Here is a 20601-nt window from a genome sequence, read left to right as displayed (position 1 = left end):
CAATGAATTTGTGAAGAATACTATCAATTCTATAAAGTGTTCTGGGAATATCGTAGCAAAATTATTTCTTCGGTCATTTGAAAATGCATTCGAACCTTTCTTTCAATATTCAGAAATAATATCGCAAAATATTTTTCACCGCGTTTGTGACCGTACAATATTGCGCGGTCGGAATAATGAGTGAGAGTGGAAGATATAGTTTTCAATAAGTTTCACGGCAAATAAATCAGTTTGCGAAAAAAAAGGTCCGATTGACATGAAATTCTACCGTAGAACATGAAAACGTAGAAGGTTAATGCACAAGTTGTACCTCAAGAAATGTAATTCAAATTGAATATATATACATGAATTTGTTTACGTGCGTGTGTGTGTGTGTGTGTATGTGTTTATTACCTACACCATCCCATCATGCGGTTTCATTTATGACTGCATTATTCTCATGACTATCGACATTCGTTTAAGAAAACTGAAATATTGTAACAAAGGTTTGGATGCTATCTCGAATACCATAATAAATGGAAAACATTTTCAAGAATATTTTTAGATGTGGGCATCAAGTTTGATTTCCACGGAGTCGAACATCGACTTAGAAGATTTAAGAAAATGATCAGTAATGTAGGCGCTGGGTTAAACTTTTCAACATCAAGAATGAACTAATTGAACAATTAGGCTACAATTAAGTTGATAATTTATAATTATTTACCATGCCATAGATTTACTCATGAATGAATACTTGAGTTGTTGCTAGGATACGTCTTTGTTTTGAATATGAACACATTTGTTTCAATATGAGCTTGTAACAATGAAGGAAGAATGCCAGTTAACTCCTAGGACAGGAAATTTGTGCTAATCTGTTTCTGCCTTGCGGTTCAGACAAGAACAGAACACTCAGACACTTTGGATGAGAATGTGAATTGAAGACTTCCACACTTGTCTGTAGCTGCTGTCCCAGATGAATATTACTAATGTATTCGACGTATTCAAAGGTAATATTTCTTTCAGAGTTGTCCACTATAAATAATGTTTAATCAGTATGTGAAAAGCCGGTTCTGAAATATGAGAGATCTTTGAGTGAAGAAATGTATTATCTTTTGTGATGGAAATTCATTCGCAAGCAAACAAAGAATAGACTAATTCTAAGTATACATGTCGGCTTTCAAGATCTTTATTACAATTGCAGGCTCAAAATCTCTCTACCAATTGTACTGATAACACATTATTTGTTTTCCACACACATCCTGTGAACATGTTAGTCCTGTTTCAAAAGTCTAAATATTCATTACCACTACGATTTCAAAATATCGCCGGAAATTTAGTAAAGCTATGTCTGGTGGGAAGGTGGGATCAACAGCAAGTATCATTAAATCCGGAATTGTAACTAGTGTGCTTTAAAATTCAAAATAAGGCGTTTTAGTGTTGAGAAGGGTGACATTGGCCGGGGCGCAATGTTCTTTTATTCTCGCCTTGTTTTTGATTTTTCTTTTAATGTCACTAATTGCTAAACGTTCTATTGTTTAACTGTAAATCTCTAATCAAAAATGACCATCATTTTGTTACTTTTCAAGAATTTCTTCATATTTCAATGTTCTGTCACACTGCGTAAGTGTTAGCATTGTCGAGAATGAATTTCATTGCAAGAACTGCGATAGAATAACTTTTGTCGCAAATTTCTGCATGTTTAATTACAACTTATAACGATAACACTTGATTGGTTGTGCGTATGCATAATTTATACATGTTAGTCATATCTACACATGACTATGCACATGTTTTGACATTTTGATTTGGATTGTATGGACGTGCATTCAGATAATTTTTTTCTGGTGTAAAGAAGAAATCAACACCATGTTTCACTAAATTTCGAATGGTAACTTGCATTCTCTGACATTCAAAATGAATCGTTTTGCTTTTGGAACGGGCGACCGAAACCGGGGGCACAATAATCTTTCATTGACGCCATGTTTTGGATTTTTCGTTTATTGCCGCTAACTGCTCAATGCTTTGTTAATCAACTACATATTTATTCTTTGTGATAAGTTTACATAATAATCAGTTTGCTTGTGTGTTCTACTACATTGCAAATCTTATACATTTGTTAAGATACTATGTTAGTTTGTCTCAAAACATTTGACCGAGAGTTCCTTGCCCAACTAAACCATTAACATGGAGGTGAGTCATGTTTACTGCAAGATACTTCCAATCAATGAATTTGTGAAGAATACTATCAATTCTATAAAGTGTTCTGGGAATATCGTAGCAAAATTATTTCTTCGGTCATTTGAAAATGCATTCGAACCTTTCTTTCAATATTCAGAAATAATATGGCAAGAAATTATTCACCGCGTTTGTGACCGTACAATATTGCGCGGTCGGAATAATGAGTGAGAGTGGAAGATATAGTTTTCAATAAGTTTCACGGCAAATAAATCAGTTTACGAAAAAAAAAGGTCCGATTGACATGAAATTCTACCGTAGAACATGAAAACGTAGAAGGTTAATGCACAAGTTGTACCTCAAGAAATGTAATTCAAATTGAATATATATACATGAATTTGTTTACGTGCGTGTGTGTGTGTGTGTGTGTATGTGTTTATTACCTACACCATCCCATCATGCGGTTTCATTTATGACTGCATTATTCTCATGACTATCGACATTCGTTTAAGAAAACTGAAATATTGTAACAAAGGTTTGGATGCTATCTCGAATACCATAATAAATGGAAAACATTTTCAAGAATATTTTTAGATGTGGGCATCAAGTTTGATTTCCACGGAGTCGAACATCGACTTAGAGGATTTAAGAAAATGATCAGTAATGTAGGCCGCTGGGTTAAACTTTTCAACATCAAGAATGAACTAATTGAACAATTAGGCTACAATTAAGTTGATAATTTATAATTATTTACCATGCCATAGATTTACTCATGCATGAATACTTGAGTTGTTGCTAGGATACGTCTTTGTTTTGAATATGAACACATTTGTTTCAATATGAGCATGTAACAATGAAGGAAGAATGCCAGTTAACTCCTAGGACAGGAAATGTGTGCTAATCTGTTTCTGCCTTGCGGTTCAGACAAGAACAGAACACTCAGACACTTTGGATGAGAATGTGAATTGAAGACTTCCACACTTGTCTGTAGCTGCTGTCCCAGATGAATATTACTAATGTATTCGACGTATCCAAAGGTAATATTTCTTTCAGAGTTGTCCACTATAAATAATGTTTAATCAGTATGTGAAAAGCCGGTTCTGAAATATGAGAGATCTTTGAGTGAAGAAATGAATTATCTTTTGTGATGGAAATTCATTCGCAAGCAAACAAAGAATAGACTAATTCTAAGTATACATGTCGGCTTTCAAGATCTTTATTACAATTGCAGGCTCAAAATCTCTCTACCACTTGTACTGATAACACATTATTTGTTTTCCACACACATCCTGTGAACATGTTAGTCCTGTTTCAAAAGTCTAAATATTCATTACCACTACGATTTCAAAATATCGCCGGAAATTTAGTAAAGCTATGTCTGGTGGGAAGGTGGGATCAACAGCAAGTATCATTAAATCCGGAATTGTAACTAGTGTGCTTTAAAATTCAAAATAAGGCGTTTTAGTGTTGAAAAGTGTGACATTGGCCGGGGCGCAATGTTCTTTTATTCGCGCCTTGTTTTTGATTTTTCGGTTAATGTCACTAATTGCTAAACGTTCTATTGTTTAACTGTAAATCTCTAATCAAAAATGACCATCATTTTGTTACTTTTCAAGAATTTCTTCATATTTCAATGTTCTGTCACACTGCGTAAGTGTTAGCATTGTCGAGAATGAATTTCATTGCAAGAACTGCGATAGCATAACTTTTGTCGCAAATTTCTGCATGTTTAATTACAACTTATAGCGATAACACTTGATTGATTGTGCGTATGCATCATTTATACATGTTAGTCCTATCTACACATGACTATGCACATGTTTTGACATTTTGATTTGGATTGTATGGACGTGCATTCAGATAATTTTTTTCTGGTGTAAAGGAGAAATCAACACCATGTTTCACTAAATTTCGAATGGTAACTTGCATTCTCTGACATTCAAAATGAATCGTTTTGCTTTTGGAACGGGCGACCGAAACCGGGGGCACAATAATCTTTCATTGACGCCATGTTTTTGATTTTTCGTTTATTGCCGCTAACTGCTCAATGCTTTGTTAATCAACTACATATTTATTCTTTGTGATAAGTTTACATAATAATCAGTTTGCTTGTGTGTTCTACTACATTGCAAATCTTATATATTTGTTAAGAGACTATGTTAGTTTGTCTCAAAACATTTGACCGAGAGTTCCTTGCCCAACTAAACCATTAACATGGAGGTGAGTCATGTTTACTGCTAGATACTTCCAATCAATGAATTTGTGAAGAATACTATCAATTCTATAAAGTGTTCTGGGAATATCGTAGCAAAATTATTTCTTCGGTCATTTGAAAATGCATTCGAACCTTTCTTTCAATATTCAGAAATAATATCGCAAAATATTTTTCACCGCGTTTGTGACCGTACAATATTGCGCGGTCGGAATAATGAGTGAGAGTGGAAGATATAGTTTTCAATAAGTTTCACGGCAAATAAATCAGTTTACGAAAAAAAAGGTCCGATTGACATGAAATTCTACCGTAGAACACGAAAACGTAGAAGGTTAATGCACAAGTTGTACCTCAAGAAATGTAATTCAAATTGAATATATATACATGAATTTGTTTACGTGCGTGTGTGTGTGTGTGTGTATGTGTTTATTACCTACACCATCCCATCATGCGGTTTCATTTATGACTGCATTATTCTCATGACTATCGACATTCGTTTAAGAAAACTGAAATATTGTAACAAAGGTTTGGATGCTATCTCGAATACCATAATAAATGGAAAACATTTTCAAGAATATTTTTAGATGTGGGCATCAAGTTTGATTTCCACGGAGTCGAACATCGACTTAGAAGATTTAAGAAAATGATCAGTAATGTAGGCGCTGGGTTAAACTTTTCAACATCAAGAATGAACTAATTGAACAATTAGGCTACAATTAAGTTGATAATTTATAATTATTTACCATGCCATAGATTTACTCATGCATGAATACTTGAGTTGTTGCTAGGATACGTCTTTGTTTTGAATATGAACACATTTGTTTCAATATGAGCTTGTAACAATGAAGGAAGAATGCCAGTTAACTCCTAGGACAGGAAATTTGTGCTAATCTGTTTCTGCCTTGCGGTTCAGACAAGAACAGAACACTCAGACACTTTGGATGAGAATGTGAATTGAAGACTTCCACACTTGTCTGTAGCTGCTGTCCCAGATGAATATTACTAATGTATTCGACGTATCCAAAGGTAATATTTCTTTCAGAGTTGTCCACTATAAATAATGTTTAATCAGTATGTGAAAAGCCGGTTCTGAAATATGAGAGATCTTTGAGTGAAGAAATGAATTATCTTTTGTGATGGAAATTCATTCGCAAGCAAACAAAGAATAGACTAATTCTAAGTATACATAATAATCAGTTTGCTTGTGTGTTCTACTACATTGCAAATCTTATATATTTGTTAAGAGACTATGTTAGTTTGTCTCAAAACATTTGACCGAGAGTTCCTTGCCCAACTAAACCATTAACTTGGAGGTGAGTCATGTTTACTGCAAGATACTTCCAATCAATGAATTTGTGAAGAATACTATCAATTCTATAAAGTGTTCTGGGAATATCGTAGCAAAATTATTTCTTCGGTCATTTGAAAATGCATTGCGAACCTTTCTTTCAATATTCAGAAATAATATGGCAAGAAATTATTCACCGCGTTTGTGACCGTACAATATTGCGCGGTCGGAATAATGAGTGAGATTGGAAGATATAGTTTTCACTAAGTTTCACGGCAAATAAATCAGTTTACGAAAAAAAAGGTCCGATTGACATGAAATTCTACCGTAAAACACGAAAACGTAGAAGGTTAATGCACAAGTTGTACCTCAAGAAATGTAATTCAAATTGAATATATATACATGAATTTGTTTACGTGCGTGTTTGTGTTGGTGTGTATGTGTTTATTACCTACACCATCCCATCATGCGGTTTCATTTATGACTGCATTATTCTCATGACTATCGACATTCGTTTAAGAAAACTGAAATATTGTAACAAAGGTTTGGATGCTATCTTGAATACCATAATCCATGGAAAACATTTTCAAGAATATTTTAAGATGTGGGCATCAAGTTTGATTTGCACGGAGTCGAACATCGACTTAGAAGATTTTAGACAATGATCAGTAATGTAGGCCGCTGGGTTAAACTTTTCAACATCAAGAATGGACTAATTGAACAATTAGGCTACAATGAAGTTGATAATTTATAATTATTTACCATGCCATAGATTTACTCATGCATGAATACTTGAGTTGTTTCTAGGATACGTCTTTGTTTTGAATATGAACACATTTGTTTCAATATGAGCTTGTAACAATGAAGGAAGAATGCCAGTTAACTCCTAGGACAGGAAATTTGTGCTAATCTGTTTCTGCCTTGCGGTTCAGACAAGAACAGAACACTCAGACACTTTGGATGAGAATGTGAATTGAAGACTTCCACACTTGTCTGTAGCTGCTGTCCCAAATGAATATTACTAATGTATTCGACGTATCCAAAGGTAATATTTCTTTCAGAGTTGTCCACTATAAATAATGTTTCATCAATATGTGAAAACCCGGTTCTGAAATATGAGAGATCTTTGAGTGAAGAAATGAATTATCTTTTGTGATGGAAATTCATTCGCAAGCAAACAAAGAATAGACTAATTCTACTTATACATGTCGGCTTTCAAGATCTTTATTACAATTGCAGGCTCAAAATCTCTCTACCAATTGTACTGATAACACATTATTTGTTTTCCACACACATCCTGTGAACATGTTAGTCCTGTTTCAAAAGTCTAAATATTCATTACCACTACGATTTCAAAATATCGCCGGAAATTTAGTAAAGCTATGTCTGGTGGGAAGGTGGGATCAACAGCAAGTATCATTAAATCCGGAATTGTAACTAGTGTGCTTTAAAATTCAAAATAAGGCGTTTTAGTGTTGAGAAGGGTGACATTGGCCGGGGCGCAATGTTCTTTTATTCTCGCCTTGTTTTTGATTTTTCGGTTAATGTCACTAATTGCTAAACGTTCTATTGTTTAACTGTAAATCTCTAATCAAAAATGACCATCATTTTGTTACTTTTCAAGAATTTCTTCATATTTCAATGTTCTGTCACACTGCGTAAGTGTTAGCATTGTCGAGAATGAATTTCATTGCAAGAACTGCGATAGCATAACTTTTGTCGCAAATTTCTGCATGTTTAATTACAACTTATAACGATAACACTTGATTGGTTGTGCGTATGCATCATTTATACATGTTAGTCATATCTACACATGACTATGCACATGTTTTGACATTTTGATTTGGATTGTATGGACGTGCATTCAGATAATTTTTTTCTGGTGTAAAGAAGAAATCAACACCATGTTTCACTAAATTTCGAATGGTAACTTGCATTCTCTGACATTCAAAATGAATCGTTTTGCTTTTGGAACGGGCGACCGAAACCGGGGGCACAATAATCTTTCATTGACGCCATGTTTTGGATTTTTCGTTTATTGCCGCTAACTGCTCAATGCTTTGTTAATCAACTACATATTTATTCTTTGTGATAAGTTTACATAATAATCAGTTTGCTTGTGTGTTCTACTACATTGCAAATCTTATATATTTGTTAAGAGACTATGTTAGTTTGTCTCAAAACATTTGACCGAGAGTTCCTTGCCCAACTAAACCATTAACATGGAGGTGAGTCATGTTTACTGCAAGATACTTCCAATCAATGAATTTGTGAAGAATACCATCAATTCTATAAGGTGTTCTGGGAATTTCGTAACAAAATTATTTCTTCGGTCATTTGAAAATGCATTGCGAACCTTTCGTTCAATATTCAGAAATAATATCGCAAAATATTATTCACCGCGTTTGTGACCGTACAATATTGCGCGGTCGGAATAATGAGTGAGAGTGGAAGATATAGTTTTCACTAAGTTTCACGGCAAATAAATCAGTTTACGAAAAAAAAGACATGAAATTCTACCGTAGAACATGAAAACGTAGAAGGTTAATGCACAAGTTGTACCTCAAGAAATGTAATTCAAATTGAATATATATACATGAATTTGTTTACGTGTGTGTGTGTGTGTGTGTGTATGTGTTTATTACCTACACCATCCCATCATGCGGTTTCATTTATGACTGCATTATTCTCATGACTATCGACATTCGTTTAAGAAAACTGAAATATTGTAACAAAGTTTGGATGCTATCTCGAATACCATAATAAATGGAAAACATTTTCAAGAATATTTTTAGATGTGGGCATCAAGTTTGATTTCCACGGAGTCGAACATCGACTTAGAAGATTTAAGAAAATGATCAGTAATGTAGGCCGCTGGGTTAAACTTTTCAACATCAAGAATGAACTAATTGAACAATTAGGCTACAATTAAGTTGATAATTTATAATTATTTACCATGCCATAGATTTACTCATGCATGAATACTTGAGTTGTTGCTAGGATACGTCTTTGTTTTGAATATGAGCACATTTGTTTCAATATGAGCATGTAACAGTGAAGGAAGAATGCCAGTTAACTCCTAGGACAGGAAATTTGTGCTAATCTGTTTCTGCCTTGCGGTTCAGACAAGAACAGAACACTCAGACACTTTGGATGAGAATGTGAATTGAAGACTTCCACACTTGTCTGTAGCTGCTGTCCCAGATGAATATTACTAATGTATTCGACGTATCCAAAGGTAATATTTCTTTCAGAGTTGTCCATTATAAATAATGTTTAATCAATATGTGAAAAGCCGGTTCTGAAATATGAGAGATCTTTGAGTGAAGAAATGAATTATCTTTTGTGATGGAAATTCATTCGCAAGCAAACAAAGAATAGACTAATTCTAAGTATACATGTCGGCTTTCAAGATCTTTATTACAATTGCAGGCTCTAAATCTCTCTACCACTTGTACTGATAACACATTATTTGTTTTCCACACACATAATGTGAACATGTTAGTACTGTTTTCCAAAGTCTAAACATTCATTACCACTACGATTTCAAAATATCGCCGCAAATTTAGTAAAGCTATGTCTGGTGGGAAGGTGGGATCAACAGCAAGTATTATTAAATCCGGAATTGTAACTAGTGTGCTTTAAAATTCAAAATAAGGCGTTTTATTGTTGAAAAGGGTGACATTGGCCGGGGCGCAATGTTCTTTTATTCGCGCCTTGTTTTTGATTTTTCGGTTAATGTCACTAACTGCTAAACGTTGTATTGTTTAATTGTAAATCTCTAATAAAAAATGACCATCATTTTGTTACCTTTCAAGAATTTCTTCATATTTCAATGTTCTGTCACACTGCGTAAGTGTTAGCATTGTCAAGAATGAATTTCATTGCAAGAACTACGATAGCATAACATTTGTCGCAAATTTCTACATGTTTAATTACAACTTATAACGCAAACACTTGAGTGGTTGTGCGTATGCATCATTTATACATGTTAGTCATATCTACACATGACTATGCATGTGTTTTGACGTTTTGATTGCTTTGTATGGACGTGCATTCAGATAATTTTTTTCTGGTGTAAAGGAGAGATCAACAGCAAGTTTCACTAAATTACGAATAGTAACTTGCAATCTCTGACTTTCAAAATGTATCGTTTTGCTTTTGGAACGGGCGACCGAAACCGGGGGCACAATAATCTTTCATTGACGCCATGTTTTTGATTTTTCGTTTATTGCCGCTAACTACTCAATGCTTTGTTAATCAACTACATATTTATTCTTTGTGATAATTTTACATAATAATCAGTTTCCTTGTGTGTTCTACTACATTGCAAATTGGATATATTTGTTAAGAAACTATGTTCGGGTGTCTCAAAACATTTGACCGAGAGTTCCTTGCCCAACTGAACCATTAACATGGAGGTGAGTCATATTTACTGCTAGATACTTCCAATCAATGAATTTGACAAGAATACCTTCAATTCTATAAAGTGTTCTGGGAATTTCGAAGCAAAATTATTTCTTCGGTCATTTGAAATGCATTGCAAAGCTTTCTTTCAATATTCAGAAATAATAAGGCAAAAAATTATTCACCGCGTTTGTGACCGTACAATATTGCGCGGTCGGAATAATGAGTGAAAGTGGAAGATATAGTTTTCACTAAGTTTCACGGCAAATAAATCAGTTTACGAAAAAAAGGTCCGATTGACATGGAATTCGACCGTAGAACACGAAAACGTAGAAGGTTAATGTTCAAGTTGTACCTCAAGAAATGTAATTCAAATTGAATATATATACATTAATTTGTTTACGTACTTGTGTGTGTGTGTGTGTGTTTATTACCTACACCATCCCGTCATGCGGTTTCTTTTATGACTGCATTATTCTCATGATTATCGACATTCGTTTAAGAAAACTGAAATATTGTAACAAAGGTTTGGATGCTATCTTGAATAAGATAATCCATGGAAAACATTTTCAAGAATAATTTTAGATGTGGGCATCAAGTTTGATTTGCACGGAGTCGAACATCGACTTAAAAGATTTAAGAAAATGATCAGTAATGTAGGTAGTTGGGTTAAACTTTTCAACATCAAGAATGAACTAATTGAACAATTAGGCTACAATGAAGTTGATAATTTATAATACTGCCATAGATTTACTCATGCATGAATACTTGAGTTGTTGTTTCGATACGTCTTTGTTTTGAATATAAACACATTTGTTTCAATATGAGTTGCTAACAAATGAAGGAAGGATGCCAGTTAACTCTTAGGACAGGAAATTTGTGCTAATCTGTTTCTGCCTTGCGGTTCAGACAAGAACAGAACACTCAGACACTTTGGATGAGAATGTGAATTGAAGACTGCCACACTTGTCTGTAGTTGCTGTCCCAGATGAATATTACTAATGTCTTCGACGTATCCCAAGGTAATATTTCTTTCAGAGTTGTCTACTATAAATAATGTTTAATCAATATGTGAAAAGCCGGTTCTGAAATATGAGAGATCTTTGAGTGAAGAAATGAATTATCTTTTGAGATGGAAATTCATTCGCAAGCAAACAAAGAATAGACTAATTCTAAGTATATATGTCGGCTTTCAAGATCTTTATTACAATTGCAGGCTCAAAATATCTCTACCACGTGTACTGACAACACATTATTTGCTTTGCACACACATCCTGTGAACATGTTAGTCCTGGTTTCAAAAGACTAAACATTCATTATCACTACGATTTCCAAATTATCGCCGCAAATTTAATAAAACTATGTTTGGTGGGAAGGTGGGATCAACAGCAAGTTTCACTAAATTTCGAATAGTAACTTGCATTCTCTGACATTCAAAATGAATCGTTTTGCTTCAGGAACGGGCGACCGAAACCGGGGGCACAATAATCTTTCATTGACGCCATGTTTTTGATTTTTCGTTTATTGCCGCTCACTGCTCAATGCTTTGTTAATCAACTACGCATTTATTCTTTGTGATAATTTTACAAAATAATCTGTTTCCTTGTGTGTCGTACGATATTGCAAATTGGATATATTTGTTAAGAGACTATTTTGGTATGTCTCAAGACATTTGGCCGAAATTCATTAGCAAGCAAACAAAGAATAGACTAATTCTAAGTATACATGTCGGCTTTCAAGATCTTTATTACAATTGCAGGCTCAAAATATCTCTACCACGTGTACTGATAACACATTATTTGTTTTCCACACACATCCTGTGAACATGTTAGTCCTGTTTCAAAAGTCTAAACATTCATTACCACTACGATTTCAAAATATCGCCGGAAATTTAGTAAAGCTATGTCATGTGGGAAGGTGGGATCAACAGCAAGTATCATTAAATCCGGAATTGTAACTAGTGTGCTTTAAAATTCAAAGGCGTTTTAGTGTTGAAAAGGGTGACATTGGCCGGGGCGCAATGTTGATTTATTCGCGCTTTGTTTTTGATTTTTCGGTTAATGTCACTAACTGCTAAACTTTCTATTGTTTAATTGTAAATCTCTAATAAAAAATGACCATCATTTTGTTACTTTTCAAGAATTTCTTCATATTTCAATGTTCTGTCACACTGCGTAAGTGTTAGCATTGTCAAGAAATGAATTTCATTGCAACAACTACGATAGCATAACATTTGTCGCAAATTTCTGCATGTTTAATTACAACTTATAACGATAACACTTGATTGGTTGTGCGTATGCATCATTTACACATGTTAGTCATATCTACACATGACTATGCATATGTTTTGACATTTTGATTTGCATTGTATGGACGTGCATTCAGATAAAGTTTTTCTGGTGTAAAGGAGAGATGAACACCAAGTTTCACTAAATTTCGAATAGTAACTTGCATTCTCTGACATTCAAAATGAATCGTTTTGCTTTTGGAACGGGCGACCGAAACCGGGGGCACAATAATCTTTCATAGACGCCATGTTTTTGATTTTTCGTTTATTGCCGCTAACTGCTCAATGCTTTGTTAATCAACTACATATTTATTCTTTGTGATAAGTTTACATAATAATCAGTTTCCTTGTGTGTTCTACTACAATGCAAATTGGATATATTTGTTAAGAGACTATGTTCGTTTGTCTCAAAACTTTTCGCCGAGAGTTCCATGCCCAACTAAACCATTAACATGGAGGTGAGTCATGTTTACTGCAAGATACTTCCAATCAATGAATTTGTGAAGAATACCATCAATTCTATGAAGTGTTCTGGGAATTTCGTAGCAAAATCATTTCTTCGGTCATTTGAAAATGCATTGCGAACCTTTCTTTCAATATTCAGAAATAATATGGCAAGAAATTATTCACCGCGTTTGTGACCGTACAATATTGCGCGGTCGGAATAATGAGTGAGATTGGAATATATAGTTTTCACTAAGTTTCACGGCAAATAAATCAGTTTACGAAAAAAAAGGTCCGATTGACATGAAATTCTACCGTAGAACACGAAAACGTAGAAGGTTAATGCACAAGTTGTACCTCAAGAAATGTAATTCAAATTGAATATATATACATGAATTTGTTTACGTGCGTGTTTGTGTGGGTGTGTATGTGTTTATTATCTACACCATCCCATCATGCGGTTTCATTTATGACTGCATTATTCTCATGACTATCGACATTCTTTTAAGAAAACTGAAATATTGTAACAAAGGTTTGGATGCTATCTTGAATACCATAATCCATGGAAAACATTTTCAAGAATATTTTTAGATGTGGGCATCAAGTTTGATTTGCACGGAGTCGAACATCGACTTAGAAGATTTAAGAAAATGATCAGTAATGTAGGCCGCTGGGTTAAACTTTTCAACATCAAGAATGAACTAATTGAACAATTAGGCTACAATGAAGTTGATAATTTATAATTATTTACCATGCCATAGATTTACTCATGCATGAATACTTGAGATGTTGCTAGGACACGTCGTTGTTTTGAATATGAACACATTTGTTTCAATATGAGCTTTTAACAATGAAGGAAGAATGCCAGTTAACTCCTAGGACAGGAAATTTGTGCTAATCTGTTTCTGCCTTGCGGTTCAGACAAGAACAGAACACTAAGACACTTTGGATGAGAATGTGAATTGAAGACTTCCACACTTGTCTGTAGCTGCTGTCCCAGATGAATATTACTAATGTATTCGACGTATCCAAAGGTAATATTTCTTTCAGAGTTGTCCACTATAAATAATGTTTAATCAATATGTGAAAAGCCGGTTCTGAAATATGAGAGATCTTTGAGTGAAGAAATGAATTATCTTTTGTGATGGATATTCATTCGCAACCAAACAAAGAATAGACTAATTCTAAGTATACATGTCGGCTTTCAAGATCTTTGTTACAATTGCAGGCTCAAAATCTCTCTACCACTTGTACTGATAACACGTTATTTGTTTTCCACACACATAATGTGAACATGTTAGTACTGTTTTCCAAAGTCTAAACATTCATTACCACTACGATTTCAAAATATCGCCGCAAATTTAGTAAAGCTATGTCTGGTGGGAAGGTGGGATCAACAGCAAGTATTATTAAATCCGGAATTGTAACTAGTGTGCTTTAAAATTCAAAATAAGGCGTTTTAGTGTTGAAAAGGGTGACATTGGCCGGGGCGCAATATTCTTTTATTCGCGCCTTGTTTTTGATTTTTCGGTTAATGTCACTAACTGCTAAACGTTGTATTGTTTAATTGTAAATCTCTAATAAAAAATGACCATCATTATGTTACCTTTCAAGAATTTCTTCATATTTCAATGTTCTGTCACACTGCGTAAGTGTTAGCATTGTCAAGAATGAATTTCATTGCAAGAACTACGATAGCATAACATTTGTCGCAAATTTCTGCATGTTTAATTACAACTTATAGCGATAACACTTGATTGGTTGTGCGTATGCATCATTTATACATGTTAGTCATATCTACATATGACTATGCACATGTTTTGACATTTTGATTTGCATTGTATGGACGTGCATTCAGATAATTTTTTCTGGTGTAAAGGAGAGATCAACACCAAGTTTCACTAAATTTCGAATGGTAACTTGCATTCTCTGACATTCAAAATGAATCGTTTTGCTTTTGGAACGGGCGACCGAAACCGGGGGCACAATAATCTTTCATAGACGCCATGTTTTTGATTTTTCGTTTATTGCCGCTAACTGCTGAATGCTTTGTTAATCAACTACATATTTATTCTTTGTGATAAGTTTACATAATAATCAGTTTGCTTTTGTGTTCTACTACATTGCAAATCTTATATATTTGTTAAGAGACTATGTTAGTTTGTCTCAAAACATTTGACCGAGAGTTCCTTGCCCAACTAAACCATTAACATGGAGGTGAGTCATGTTTACTGCAAGATACTTCCAATCAATGAATTTGTGAAGAATACTATCAATTCTATAAAGTGTTCTGGGATTATCGTAGAAAAATTATTTCTTCGGTCATTTGAAAATGCATTCGAACCTTTCTTTCAATATTCAGAAATAATATGGCAAGAAATTATTCACCGCGTTTGTGACCGTACAATATTGCGCGGTCGGAATAATGAGTGAGATTGGAATATATAGTTTTCACTAAGTTTCACGGCAAATAAATCAGTTTACGAAAAAAAAGGTCCGATTGACATGAAATTCTACCGTAGAACACGAAAACGTAGAAGGTTAATGCACAAGTTGTACCTCAAGAAATGTAATTCAAATTGAATATATATACATGAATTTGTTTACGTGCGTGTTTGTGTGGGTGTGTATGTGTTTATTACCTACACCATCCCATCATGCGGTTTCATTTATGACTGCATTATTCTCATGACTATCGACATTCGTTTAAGAAAACTGAAATATTGTAACAAAGGTTGGGATGCTATCTTGAATAAGATAATCCATGGAAAACATTTTCAAGAATATTTTTAGATGTGGGCATCAAGTTTGATTTGCAAGGAGTCGAACAGCGACTTAGAAGATTTAAAAAAATGATCAGTAATGTAGGCCGCTGGTTAAACTTTTCAACATCAAGAATGAACTAATTGAACAATTAGGCTACAATGAAGTTGATAATTTATAATTATTTACCATGCCATAGATTTACTCATGCATGAATACTTGAGTTGTTGCTAGGATACGTCTTTGTTTTGAATATGAACACATTTGTTTCAATATGAGCTTGTAACAATGAAGGAAGAATGCCAGTTAACTCCTAGGACAGGAAATTTGTGCTAATCTGTTTCTGCCTTGCGGTACAGACAAGAACAGAACACTCAGACACTTTGGATGAGAATGTGAATTGAAGACTTCCACACTTGTCTGTAGCTGCTGTCCCAGATGAATATTACTAATGTATTCGACGTATCCAAAGGTAATATTTCTTTCAGAGTTGTCCACTATAAATAATGTTTAATCAGTATGTGAAAAGCCGGTTCTGAAATATGAGAGATCTTTGAGTGAAGAAATGAATTATCTTTTGTGATGGAAATTCATTCGCAAGCAAACAAAGAATAGACTAATTCTAAGTATACATGTCGGCTTTCAAGATCTTTATTACAATTGCACGCTCAAAATCTCTCTCCCAATTGTACTGATAACACTTTATTTGTTTTCCACACACATCCTGTGAACATGTTAGTCCTGTTTCAAAAGTCTAAATATTCATTACCACTACGATTTCAAAATATCGCCGGAAATTTAGTAAAGCTATGTCTGGTGGGAAGGTGGGATCAACAGCAAGTATCATTAAATCCGGAATTGTAACTAGTGTGCTTTAAAATTCAAAATAAGGCGTTTTAGTGTTGAGAAGGGTGACATTGGCCGGGGCGCAATGTTCTTTTATTCGCGCCTTGTTTTTGATTTTTCGGTTAATGTCACTAATTGCTAAACGTTCTATTGTTTAACTGTAAATCTCTAATAAAAAATGACCATCATTTTGTTACTTTTGAAGAATTTCTTCATATTTCAATGTTCTGTCACACTGCGTAAGTGTTAGCATTGTCGAGAATGAATTTCATTGCAAGAACTGCGATAGCATAACTTTTGTCGCAAATTTCTGCATGTTTAATTACAACTTATAGCGATAACACTTGATTGGTTGTGCGTATGCATCATTTATACATGTTATTCATATCTACACATGACTATGCACATGTTTTGACATTTTGATTTGGATTGTATGGACGTGCATTCAGATAATTTTTTTCTGGTGTAAAGGAGAAATCAACACCATGTTTCACTAAATATCGAATGGTAACTTGCATTCTCTGACATTCAAAATGAATCGTTTTGCTTTTGGAACGGGCGACCGAAACCGGGGGCACAATAATCTTTCATTGACGCCATGTTTTTGATTTTTCGTTTATTGCCGCTAACTGCTCAATGCTTTGTTAATCAACTACATATTTATTCTTTGTGATAAGTTTACATAATAATCAGTTTGCTTTTGTGTTCTACTACATTGCAAATCTTATATATTTGTTAAGGGACTATGTTAGTTTGTCTCAAAACATTTGACCGAGAGTTCCTTGCCCAACTAAACCATTAACATGGAGGTGAGTCATGTTTACTGCAAGATACTTCCAATCAATGAATTTGTGAAGAATACTATCAATTCTATAAAGTGTTCTGGGAATATCGTAGCAAAATTATTTCTTCGGTCATTTGAAAATGCATTCGAACCTTTCTTTCAATATTCAGAAATAATATGGCAAGAAATTATTCACCGCGTTTGTGACCGTACAATATTGCGCGGTCGGAATAATGAGTGAGATTGGAATATATAGTTTTCACTAAGTTTCACGGCAAATAAATCAGTTTACGAAAAAAAAGGTCCGATTGACATGAAATTCTACCGTAGAACACGAAAACGTAGAAGGTTAATGCACAAGTTGTACCTCAAGAAATGTAATTCAAATTGAATATATATACATGAATTTGTTTACGTGCGTGTTTGTGTGGGTGTGTATGTGTTTATTACCTACACCATCCCATCATGCGGTTTCATTTATGACTGCATTATTCTCATGACTATCGACATTCGTTTAAGAAAACTGAAATATTGTAACAAAGGTTTGGATGCTATCTTGAATACCATAATCCATGGAAAAAATTTTCAAGAATATTTTTAGATGTGGGCATCAAGTTTGATTTGCACGGAGTCGAACATCGACTTAGAAGATTTAAGAAAATGATCAGTAATGTAGGCCGTTGGGTTAAACTTTTCAACATCAAGAATGAACTAATTGAACAATTAGGCTACAATGAAGTTGATAATTTACAATACTGCCATAGATTTACGTACTCATGCATGAATACTTGAGTTGTTGCTAGGATACGTCTTTGTTTTCAATATAAACTCATTTGTTTCAATATGAGCTTGTAACAATGAAGGGAGAATGCCAGTTCACTCCTAGGACAGGAAATTTGTGCTAATGTGTTAATGCCTTCCGGATCAGACAAGAAAAGAACACTCAGACACTTTGGATGAGAATGTGAATTGAAGACTTCCACACTTGTCTGTAGCTGCTGTCCCAGATGAATATTACTAATGTATTCGACGTATCCAAAGGTAATATTTCTTTCAGAGTTGTCCACTATAAATAATGTTTAATCAATATGTGAAAAGCCGGTTCTGAAATATGAGAGATATTTGAGTGAAGAAATGAATTATCTTTTGTGATGGAAATTCATTCGCAAGCAAACAAAGAATAGACTAATTCTAAGTATACATGTCGGCTTTCAAGATCTTTATTACAATTGCAGGCTCAAAATCTCTCTACCACTTGTACTGATAACACATTATTTGTTTTCCACACACATCCTGTGAACATTTTAGTCCTGTTTCAAAAGTATAAACATTCATTACCACTACGATTTCAAAATATCGCCGCAAATTTAGTAAAGCTATGTCTGGTGGGAAGGTGGGATCAACAGCAAGTATCATTAAATCCGGAATTGTAACTAGTGTGCTTTAAAATTCAAAATAAGGCGTTTTAGTGTTGAAAAGGGTGACATTGGCCGGGGCGCAATGTTCTTTTATTCGCGCCTTGTTTTTGATTTTTCGGTTAATGTCTCTAACTGCTAAACGTTCTATTGTTTAATTGTAAATCTCTAATCAAAAATGACCATCATTTTTTAGTTTTCAAGATTTTTTCATATTTCAATGTTCTGTCACACTATGTAAGTGTTAACATTGTCGAGAATGAATTTCATTGCAAGAACTACGATAGCATAACATTTGACGCAAATTTCTACATGTTTAATTACCACTTATAACGATAACACTTGATTGGTTGTGCGAATGCATCATTTATACATGTTAGTCATATCTACACATGACTATGCACATGTTTTGACATATTGATTTGCATTGTATGGACGTGCATTCAGATAATTTTTTTCTGGTGTAAAGGAGAGATCAACACCAAGTTTCACTAAATTTCGAATGGTAACTTGCATTCTCTGACATTCAAAATGAATCGTTTTGCTTTTGGAACGGGCGACCGAAACCGGGGGCACAATAATCTTTCATAGACGCCATGTTTTTGATTTTTGGTTTATTGCCGCTAACTACTCAATGCATTGCTAATAAACTACATATTTATTCTTTGTGATAAGTTTACATAATAATCAGTTTCCTTGTGTGTTCTACTACAATGCAAATTGGATATATTTGTTAAGAGACTATGTTCGTTTGTCTCAAAACATTTCGCCGAGAGTTCCTTGCCCAACTAAACCATTAACACGGAGGTGAGTCATGTTTACTGCAAGGTTCTTCCAATCAATGAATTTGTGAAGAATACCATCAATTCTATAAGGTGTTCTGGGAATTTCGTAACAAAATTATTTCTTCGGTCATTTGAAAATGCATTGCGAACCTTTCGTTCAATATTCAGAAATAATATGGCAAAATATTATTCACCGCGTTTGTGACCGTACAATATTGCGCGGTCGGAATAATGAGTGAGAGTGGAAGATATAGTTTTCAATAAGTTTCACGGCAAATAAATCAGTTTACGAAAAAAAAGGTCCGATTGACATGAAATTCTACCGTAGAACATGAAAACGTAGAAGGTTAATGCACAAGTTGTACCTCAAGAAATGTAATTCAAATTGAATATATATACATGAATTTGTTTACGTGCGTGTGTGTGTGTGTGTGTATGTGTTTATTACCAACACCATCCCATCATGCGGTTTCATTTATCACTGCATTATTCTCATGACTATCGACATTCGTTTAAGAAAACTGAAATATTGTAACAAATTTTTGGATGCTATCTTGAATAAGATAATCCATGGAAAACATTTTCAAGAATATTTTTAGATGTGGGCATCAAGTTTGATTTGCACGGAGTCGAACATCGACTTAGAAGATTTAAGAAAATGGTCAGTAATGTAGGCCGCTGGGTTAAACTTTTCAACATCAAGAATGAACTAATTGAACAATTAGGCTACAATGAAGTTTATAATTTATAATTATTTACCATGCCATAGATTTAATCATGCATGAATACTTGTGTTGTTGCTAGGATACGTGTTTGTTTTGAATATGAACACATTTGTTTCAATATGAGCTTGTAACAATGAAGGAAGAATGCCAGTTAACTCCTAGCGCAGGAAATTTGTGCTAATCTGTTTCTGCCTTGCGGTTCAGACAAGAACAGAACACTCAGACACTTTGGATGAGAATGTGAATTGAAGACTTCCACACTTGTCTGTAGCTGCTGTCCCAGATGAATATTACTAATGTATTCGACGTATCCAAAGGTAATATTTCTTTCAGAGTTGTCCACTATAAATAATGTTTAATCAGTATGTGAAAAGCCGGTTCTGAAATATGAGAGATCTTTGAGTGAAGAAATGAATTATCTTTTGTGATGGAAATTCATTCGCAAGCAAACAAAGAATAGACTAATTCTAAGTATACATGTCGGCTTTCAA

Source organism: Lepisma saccharinum, unplaced genomic scaffold (genome assembly GCF_977018435.1).
Source record: "Lepisma saccharinum unplaced genomic scaffold, izLepSacc3.1 HAP1_SCAFFOLD_115, whole genome shotgun sequence".
In the NCBI taxonomy this organism is placed as follows: Eukaryota; Metazoa; Arthropoda; class Insecta; order Zygentoma; family Lepismatidae; genus Lepisma; species Lepisma saccharinum.
Note: the sequence above shows the minus strand (reverse complement) of the source record.